The 10,651-nt window shown below is 39.4% G+C and overlaps 1 pseudogene; it reads left to right on the top strand.

The window, feature by feature from the left end:
- Window positions 1-9,057: 9,057 nt before the first annotated feature.
- LOC110286306 (DNA sliding clamp PCNA pseudogene) lies at window positions 9,058-10,345 on the top strand (annotated as a pseudogene).
- The last annotated feature ends 306 nt before the right edge of the window (window positions 10,346-10,651 follow it).

Here is a 10,651-nt window from a genome sequence, read left to right as displayed (position 1 = left end):
CGAGACAGGGTTCCTCTGTGTAGCCCTGGCTGTCCTGGAACTCACTTTGTAGACCAGGCTGGCCTCGAACTCAGAAATCTGCCTGCCTCTGCCTCCCAAGTGTACACATATTTATAACTTCACTTTTCTTAGCAGCTAAATAATGTTCCTTTGTGTAAATGTGTCACATTTTCATTATCCCATTCATCAGTTGATGGACATCTAGACTCTTTCCAAGTCTGGATATGAATCGAGCAGCAATGAGCATGGCTAAGTAAGTACCTGTGTACGAAGATGTAGAATACTATGCCCAAGAGTAGTATAACTAGATCTTGGGGAAGATCAGGTTTTCACTTGCTGAGACACCTCCACACTGATTTCCATACTTGCTGTAACAGTTTTTGTACTCCCATGAGCAATGAATAAGTACTCCCCTTTCCCTCCATCCTCAGCAGCTTATGCTATGACTTGCTGTATTGGTCTTGGCCATTCTGACTGAGGTAATTTGGAATCTCAGAGTACTTTTAATTTGTGTTTTCCTGGTGGTGAAGAATAGGAAACTTTTCAAAAGTGTTTCTCAGCCACGTGTGTTTCATCTTTTGAGATGTCAATAATCAAAAAGTCAAATGATAGCAATTATTAGTGACCATCGAAGAAATAAAAACTTTTAATACTGCTGGAAGGAATGAAAAATGATGCAGTCATTTGACATATGTGATTGATATTTTCTGTAAAATTTAAGCACAGAGTTGTATATGATATAGCAATTCTTATAGGTATATATGTACTCAAGAGAAATAGAAAATGTGTATATAGATAGATATTTACAGCAGCATTATTAATATTATCCAAAAGAGGGAAACAACTTAGTGTTCACCCACTGATGAACAGCTGTATATCCATATGATAACATACTATTAAGCCATAAAAATGAACAAAATACTGCTACATGCTACAAAATAAATCTCCTAGTTAGGTTCCTATGGCTGTGAGAAACATCATGACCAAAAGCAACTTGGGGAGCCAAGTGTTTACAGCTGTGGTTCATTATAAAGGCAAGTCAGGAGGGAACTCAAGCCAGGAACTTGGACGGAGGCAGCAAGGGACTCAGAGACCAAGGAGGAATGATGCTTACTGGTTTGCTCAGCCTGCATTCTTGTATCACTAAGAATCAATCAAGGGGAGCACCAACAATAATAGGCTAGTCTTTCCAACATCAATTATTCATCAAGAAAAAGTTGTGTAAACTTGCCTACAGTCTCCATTTTCTCCATTGAGGCTCCTTTTCTCAGAAAACTTGTTAATTTGTATCAAATTGACAAACAACAACAACAAAACAAATAAAACTCCAAAAAAAAACCCCAACAACAAAAACCCACCTAACCACAATAGTTGACTCTGTCAATTTGGCACACAAATACATGACTATTAAACCATAAATATTTCTTTTATGTTTGTCCTCAAGGTGTCATGGTAATGTTGACATAGACATATAAAACATAGTATAATTTTAAAAGTCCCACAATCTCTTTTCTTTTATTGAAAATAGCTTCTTCTCTCATATGATACATTCCAGTCACATTTTCCCTCCCTCTGCTCCTCCCAGTCACCTATACCTCCCCCAGATCCACTCCCTATCTGCTTTTCTTCAGAAAAAAAGTAGGCCTTTAAAAAAATCAAGAACCCAACAACACAACCACAAAGGATACAATCAGACATGGCAAGCCCTCATATTGAGGCTGAACAAGGCAACACTATAGAAGGAAGTGTCCCAAGAGCAGGTACAACAGTCAGAGACACACCCATTTCCACTGCTAGGAGTCCCACAAAACCACCAAGCTAACACACATAACTTATGTGCAGAGGACCTGGTGCAGACCCATATAGGCCTTGTGCTTGCCACTTTAGTCTATATGAGCCCATATGAGCGCTGATTCTTGGGGGGCCATGCCCTCTGACTCCTATAATTTTTCCTCCCCATCTTCCATGGAGTTCTTAGTGCTCCAAGGGGAGGGACCCAATGGAGACCTACAATTTAGACTCTATTTATACATACTGTCCAGCTACGGGGCTCTGCACTCACTTCTTCCATCTGCTGCTGGACAAAGCCTCTCTGATGATGACTCTCTCTGAGACAAGGCACCAATCTATGGGTCCCGCAAAATATCATTAGGAATCATTTCACCGCTTCCCCCCCCCCCAGTCTTGTTTGGTTCTACTTTAGGTCTCTGGGCTATCCAGTCTTCAGGTCCTGGCTATCCAGACAGTGTCAGGTGTGAGATCCCTCTCATGGAGTAGGATTCAAGTTAAACCAAACAGTGCTTGGGCACTGACACAAGTTCTGCAACATTATTGCCCCAGAACATCTTGCAGGAGGACAGATTGTACTTGAGGGTTTGGTGGTTGGGTTGGTGTCCAATTACTTTCTGTAGCCTGCCAAGTATCTTCTGGCAACAAAGAGACTAGAATATGGGGATGAAGGCTCCATGCAGGCACCAGCCCAACCTCTCTATAGCCAATGAGCTGTGTGGATGTTGTCTTCAGCAATCCTCCCCATCCAGTTGTCAGTTTGTAGGGAGTGGCCCTTTTTTCTAACATCAGCCTGGGTTGTTTAGGGATCTCCATGGGACTCCTTGGCCAACAACTCAACCAAGTGCAACCTAGGCCCACCACTGGAAGTCTTACCTGGCTACAAAATATGGCCAGTTTAGACTCATACCATCCATCACAAGGAGTCCTCACTAGGGTCACCCTTATAGATTACAGGGAGTTTCCACTGCACTAGGCTTCCGGAAACACTGCCCTCCCCACAATTGCCCTATAACTACAGTCCTCTCCTCCTGCACTCTCTCCCTCCATCCCTCCCCCTCTACCTGATCCCTCCTGCTCCCATTCCCACCCACAAAATCTATTCTATTTCCCCTTCCCAAGGAGATCTATGTGTCCCCTCTGGAGCCCTCTTCTTTACCTTACCTCTTTGGGTCTGTGGATTACCGCATGATTATCATTTACTTTATAGCTAATGTCCACTCGTAAGTGAGTACATAGTGTATTTATCTTTCTGGCTTTGGGTTACCTCACTCAGGATGATTTTTTTCTAGTTCTATCTATTTGTAAATTTCATGATGTTACTTTTTAAACAGCTGAGTAATAGTCCAATGTGTAGATGTATCACTTTTATTTTTTTGAAAATCTGATTGAAGGATATTTAGGTTGTTTTCAGTTTCTGGTTACTATGAATAAAGCCATAATGAATATAGTTGAGCAAGTGTCCTTGTGGTTGAATAGAGCATCCTTTGGGTATACACCCAAGAGTGTCTTGAGGTAGATCAATTCCCAATTTTCTGAGGAACTGCCATATTGATTTCCATAGTGGTTGTAAAAGTATGCACACTTATCAGCAATAGAGGAATGTTTCCCTGGTGGAACTTTCAGGGTCTCTTATACATACTATCACATCATTTACAAATAATGATTCTTTGACTTCTTTCTTTCCACTGTGTATCCAATTGATCTCCTTTGGTTGTTTTATTGCTCTAACTAAAACTTCAAGCTTTATTTTGAGTAGATATGAACAGAGTGAACAGCTTTGTTTTGTCCCTGATTTTAGTGAAACGGCTTTGAATTTCTTTCCATTTAATTTGATGTTGGCTATAGGCTTTCTTTAAATTGCCTTTATTATGTCTAGGTATGTCCCTTGTATCCCTAATATCTCCAGGACTTTTATCATGAAAAGGTGTTGGATTTTGTCAAAGGATTTTCAGCATTCAATGAAATGATCATGCATTTTTTCCTTTTCAGTATATTTGTATGGTGAACTACATTTATTGATTTTTGTATCTTGAACCATTCCTTCTTCTCTGGGATAAAGTCTATTTGATCATAGTGGATGATCATTTTGATGTGTTCTTAGATTCAGCTTGCAAGTATTTTGCTGAGTATTTTAGGATCTATGTTCATAAGGGAAACTGATCTGTAATTCTCTTTATTTGTTGATTCTTTATGTGATTTGGGTATCAGGATAATGGTGACCTTGTAAAATTAATTTGTCAATGTTCTTTGTTTCTATTTGATGAAATAATTTGAAAAGTATTGGTATTAACTCAACTTTAAAAGTCTGTTAGAATTCTGCACTACAACTGTCTGACCCTGGGTTGTTTGTTTGTTTGTTTGTTTGTTTGTTTTATTTTGGAAGTTGGGGAACTTTTAATGACTGCTTCTATTTCACTGAGGATTATAAGTCTAATTAAATTGTTTATCTGATCTTGAGTTAACTTTGGTAAATCGTACCTTTTGAATAAAATGACCTGTTTCTTTTAGATTCCCAATTTTGTGGAGTACAGGTTATTAAATTATGTCTTTATGATTCTCTGAATTTCCTCAGTGTCTATTATTATGTTCCCTTTACATGTCTGACTTTAATTTGGATATTTTCTCCATCTTTTAGTTAGTTTGGATATGGGCTTGTTTCTCTTGTTAATTTTCTCAAAGAATAAACTCTTGTTTCATTATTTGTGTTATTCTGTTTGTTTCTATTTTATTGATTTCAGTCCTGAATTTGATCATTTCCTGCCATCCACTCCTCTTGGGTTTGCTTATTTCTTTCTGTTCTAGAGCTTTCAGGTATGCTATTATGTTGCTAATATATTGTCTCTCCGATTTATTCATGTAGGTAGTTAGTAGTATGAACTTTCCTCTTAGCATGGCTTTCATTGTGTCCCATCAGTTTGGATATGTTGCATATTCATTTTCATTCAATTTTAGTAAGACTTTAATATCTTTCTTATTACTGTCTTGATCCATTTTTTTCATTTAGTAGAGAACTGTTCTGTTTTCACGAATTTGCAGGTTTTCTGTGGTTTCTGTTGTTAATATTCAGCTTTTATCCATTGTTGCTTGATAAGACACAGGGAGTTCTTTCACATTTCTTTATCTATTCAGACTTGCTTTGTGACAGAATGTGCGGTCAATTTTGGAGACTGTTCTGTGGGTACTGAGAAAAAGGCATTTTTTTGTGTGTGTTGGGATGGAATGTTCTGTAAATATCTGTTAAGTACATTTGGTTTGTAACATAAGTTAGCTCTAGAATTTCTCTGTTTAGTTTTTTATCTGAATGACCTGCCCATTGGTGAGAGTGAGGTACTGAAATATCCCACTATTGGTATGTGAGGGTCAATGTGTGTTTTAAGCTCTAGTAGTGTTTCTTTTACAAAACATGCAGGTGTTCTTGTGCTTCAGGCATATATGTTAAGGGCTGAAATGTTTGCAACCCCATACAAAGAACATTATCAACTAACTGGATCACCCAGAGCTCCCAGGGACTAAACCACTAACCAAAGAGTATACATGGATGGGTCCATGGCTCCAGCTACATATATAGCAGAGGATGGCCCCAGCATAGGGGGATGCTAGGGTGGTGCAGTGGGAATGGGTGAGTGGGTGGAGGAGCACACTTGTAGAGGCAAAGGGAGAGGGGAGATGGGGGATGGGATGTGGAGGGGTAACCAGGAAGGGGGATATCATTTGAAATGTAAACAAATAAAATGATCAATTTTAAAAAAAGAAAAAGAAAGAAAAAGAGCTCCAAGGGGGGAAGGGGGTTTGAAATGTCCTCTTGGTGGACATTTTTCCTTGGATGACTATGGAGTGTCCTTCCCTATCTCTTTTTATTAATTTTGGTTTGAAGACTATTTTAGACCAGCTTGCATCTTGGGTGCATTTGCTTGGAATATCTTTTTTTCAACTCTTTAGCCTGAGGTAATGTCTTTTCTTGAAGTTGAGGCATGTTTCTTGAATGTAGCAGGAGGATAGATCCATTCTGTTAATCTGTTTTTCACTGAAGGAATTGAGACCATTGATATTAAGAGATACCTGTAACTTTAAGTTTTTAAAATCTTATTTTTAATGATGGTTTTTAAATGCGTAACTTCTTTTTCAATCCACCACTGGGAAAGGATATGGGGGGGCTGTCTGTTTAGAAAGTTTTTTTTTGTTTTTTTTTTGTTTAGAGCAATTTTCATTTGTGTTGTCTGGAAATTGGCACTTTAGTTTACAAGTTAGCAGCAGCAGCTCAATCCACTTGCAAACATTTCATAGATATACCAGTAGTCAAGTTCAATAGAGTCAGAATAGCAAACACAAATCAGTACTAGTGGCATGACCTAGCAGAGACAGCCAGGTCTCAGCCTCAGCACAAGTCGGCAGGAGAGACCAAGGAGGAATGCCAAGAGAAGTTTTCGACTGTGTCACTCTAAGGGAAGAAAAGATTAGTGAAGATAAAAGACCCACAAGCATTGTACAGCTAGCTCTATAAGTAAGCCAAGGTCACCTCCACCTCTAACAGTCTTGTCTCAGCATGTGTCTTGCCTCGGAATGTGTCTTGTCTTAGTATTTTTCTTGCCTCAGCACTGGTCTGTCTCAGCTGGCATCACTCTGCCAATCAGCCTGAGCCCTCAAAAGCAGTAAGAAACTGCTGAATACCACCAGAAGCGTTTTGGTGAGTTTCTTTCTATGAAGTTCCAACAAATGGAGCTCAACTACACAATGTGAGGTGGACCAATACATGTGTGTCCTTAGCAAAGAATCCTTCATCATGTGTCCTTTCACATGCTTGCTTTAGTAGAACATCTTTTCTCTTTTACCTGTTTTGGTGAAACATTACGAGTCTGCCTTAGCCTTTCACCTGTGTCCACTTCAGGAAAACACTCCTTCATGTGTTTGCCTCAACAAAACACCATCCAACACAACTGACTTTCCAAAGAACCCTTAAGTTTCCACTTCAGATATCAGTGACCAAAGATTGTTAATGCCTATTATTTTGTTGTCAGAGTGGTGGTAGTGGTGCTATGTCCCTTTTTTGGTTTTGCTGAAATAAGATTACTCATTCCCTATGTTTTCTATGGTGTAGTTAACCTCCTTGGTATGGAGTTTTCCTTCTAGTACCTTATATTGGGCGAGATTTGTGGATAGATATTGTTTAAATTTGACTTTATTATGGAACATCTTATTTTCTCTATCTGTGGTAACTGAAAGTTTTGCTGGGTATAGTGGTCTGGGATAACATCTGTGGTCTCTCAGAGTCTATAATGCATCTGTCTAAACCCTTCTGGTTTTTAGAGTCTCCATTGAGAAGTCAGGTGTAATTCTAATAGGTTTACTTTTATATGTTACCTGGTCTTTTTCTTTTCTTTCTTTTTCTTTTTTCTTTTTTTTTAAATTTAAGTAGTTTTTTGATATTTATTTGTTTATCAGCTTCATGCATTTTTATTGGATATTTCCTTTATTTACATTTCAAATGTTATCCCCTTTCCCAGTTCCCCCCTCCCAGAAACATCCTATCCCATCCTTCCTCCCCCCTACTTCTATGAGGGTGTTCCTCCACCCACCTACCCACTCCCATCTCCCTGCCCTCAATTCCCCTACACTGGGGCATCTATCACGCCTTCACAGGACCAAGGGCCTCTCCTTCCACTGATGACTGACAAGACCATCCTCTGCTACATATGTAGCTGGAGCCATGTGTGCTCCTTGGTTGATGGCTTTTGCAGCTTTTAATATTCTTTTTGTTCTTTATGTCTAGTGTTTTGACTATTGTGTGGAGAAGGGACTTGCTTTTCTGGTCCAATCTATTTGGTGTTCTGTTTTCTTCTTGTGCCTTTATAGATATTTTCTTTAGATTAGGGAAATTTTCTTCTATGACTTTTTGAATATATTTTCTGGTTCTTGAAGCTGGGACTCTTCACCTTCTTCTATTTCTATTATTCTTAGGTTTGTTTTTTCCATTGTGTCCCAGATTTCCTGAATGTTTTGTGTCAGGATTTTAAAAAATTTAACATTTTCTTTTACTATCTCTCTTTGCTATCTAAGTTTTCTATTGTACTTTCAATGTCTGAGATTCTCTCTTCTGTCTTTTGTATTCTGTTGATGAAGTTTGCTGTTATAAATTCTGTTGAAACTCCTAAACTTTTCATTTCCGGGAGTCCTTCAATTTGTGATTTCTTTATTGCTTCTATTTCCATTTTCATGCCTTGAACACTTTTATTTGTTTCCTTCAACTGTTTGCTTCCTTGGCTTTTGTTAAAGGATGTATTCATTTCTTCCAGTTGTTTGTGTTCCCCTAGATTTCTTTAAGTGATTTATTCATTTCCTCTTTAAGCATCTTCATATATTTGGTTTTAAGGTCTTTTTCTTGTGCTTCATCCATGTTGGTACATTCAGGGCCTATGGTAGGATAGCTGGGTTCTGGTGGAGACATATTTCCTTGGCTGTTACTGATCAAGTTCTTAATGTGGCATCCAGGTATCTGGTTTTGAGTTGACTATAGGTCTAGCTACTGGTTTCTGGGTTTGTCTTTGTTTGGGTGTATGTTTTGTTCCTTGGTTTCTTTTTCCTATCTGTATTTTCAGGGATTGTCTTGGATTTGTGTTGCCTGTTTTACTGGACTTCTGTGCCAGTGTGTTCACAGTAGTTCTTGCTGGTGTCAGAGGCTGAGTGAAGGGGAGGCCAATGGGAGATGGTCTATTGCAGCACTAGGAGTGACCCTGAGAATTGAGTCTGGGGAAATAGAAAAGGTGGAGAAGGTCTACAGGCAGCATACCTGGTCTTCAGAGGTATCTGCCTGAATTAAGAGTTGGAATGATGAGATGAGGCAGGAAGGGGAGGCTGAGAGGAGATGGTCTGCAGGATCCACAGGATGCATGGAGTAGGGAGGAGAGGCAGCAGCTGGTGTTCTGTTGAAGTGCTAGGGATGACTCTGAGAATTGAGTCAGGGGGAACAGAGATACTGGAGTAGGTTCATAGGCATCCTATGGTCTTCTCATCCCACAATCTCCTTCAAGATTTATTTTACTTTTAATTATGTGTATGCATATGTGAGGGTTTGTGCACATGTGTTCAGGTGTTCAAGGCATCAAACACAGGTACTAGAATCAAACTCAGGTCTTCTGTAAGACCAATACATGTTTTTAACCACTAAGCCATCTCTCTGGCCCCTAAAAGTTCCAAAGTCTTTTAAAATTTCAGCATTTTAATAGTCCAAGTTGGTCATACAGCCTGGGTTTCCACTGTCAGTTTTGCATCATGACCCAGAAGACCTTAGCAGCCAGCCCTTGTTCCTGTCAGTATCTAACTTCTAGTTGTTTCAACTGCACCACCGCGTTTGAGGCGTGCCTGGTCTAGGCCTCCATCCTGAAGAAGGTGCTGGAAGTGAGCAAAGACTTGATTAACAAGACATGCTGGATCAACAGCTTGAGTGGTGTGAATCCACTGAGAATAGATTCACTGCAAGTCCCCTTGGTGTAGCCCACCCTGAGCGTTGAAGTCTTTAATACATACTACTGCAGCCACAACCAGGCCATGGGTGTGAACATCACCAGCATTCACTAAAATATTAAAATGTGCTGGTAATGAAGACATCATTGCATGAAGGGCTGAAAAGAAAGCTGATATGTTAGCACTAGGATTGAAGTACCAGATCAAAAGAATTTGAGACTATGAAATGAAATTAGTGTACTTAGATATTGAGCAACTTGGAATTTCAGAACAGGAGTCCAGCTGTGCAGTAAAGCCTTCTGGTAAATTTGTGCCTTATATGCAGAGACATTAGCCATGTTGGAGATACTGTTGTATCATCCTGTGCAAAGGACTGAGTATTTTTCCACAAATGGAGAGCTTGGAAATGGAAACATTAAGTTGTCACAAACAAGTAATTGTGACAACAGAAACCAAGAAATGGGGGGAAAGTGGAGGCAGAGCCCACAAAGATGCCCAGGATTCAGACTCTGGAAATCAGCCTCGAGGTGCAGATCTAACTTTATTGTTTATTATACAAACTTATATATAGTATCTTAGTCAATTAGGGTATGTTTATGTATTCAAGAGCACATCTGTATACAACCTGCTTTTTTTTTTTTTAGCTGAATCTGATTCACGTGTTCATGAGCCTGTTGGGGAGGGGCCAATCCCCTGGGGAGATTTGGGGAGATGAAAACAGGTGAAGCCCTAGCCCACTGCCATAGCCTTGGGTCCTTTGTGTTGTCTCATTGGTGTGCCTGGGGTGCGGGAGCCATGTCAGATCAGGGCTCCTGGAGGAGTGGCAGGAGCTTATGGTGCCTCACTCTCCGTCCTACTTCTTCCTCCAGCAGGTTTAGCACCACATCCCTAACATACAAGTAATATTGATAGAGGAAACTGTAACCAGAGACATGAATGAGCCAGTTTGGCTAACTTTTGCACTGAGGTATCTGAACTTTTTCACAAAAGCCACACTCCATTGTACTTTATCTACCTTTTGTAGATTACAAAACTGCTGACATGGGACACAAAGTATTATTTGGCTCCCAAGCTTGAAGCTCTTAGGCATTGCTAGAATCTGAGAAAACTGAGCCTTTGTGACCCGTTTCTGAGATGTCAGTATGTTCTGAAGCCTTTCTGTCATCAAGTTTGTACCTGAGTACATATCTAGACATCTATAAATAGCCTCTTTTTCTCTCCACTCTCTACAAATTCTTTAAAGAATAAACTCCAAAGTAAAAACTGGTTTTGTTAACATAAATATTTTTGCCTTATAAATACTGGTGAATTTTATGACAAAAGGATCTTGATGTTAAAAGCAATTTTAAGAATTGTTTTTTCTCAATTTAAACTCTTAAAGTTAACTGAATTTCAAAGATAA

The sequence above is a fragment of the Mus caroli genome, unplaced genomic scaffold, assembly GCF_978045245.1.
Source record: "Mus caroli unplaced genomic scaffold, Mus_caroli_1 scaffold_5, whole genome shotgun sequence".
NCBI lineage: Eukaryota > Metazoa > Chordata > Mammalia > Rodentia > Muridae > Mus > Mus caroli.
This window is presented reverse-complemented; position numbering and strand designations above follow the sequence as displayed.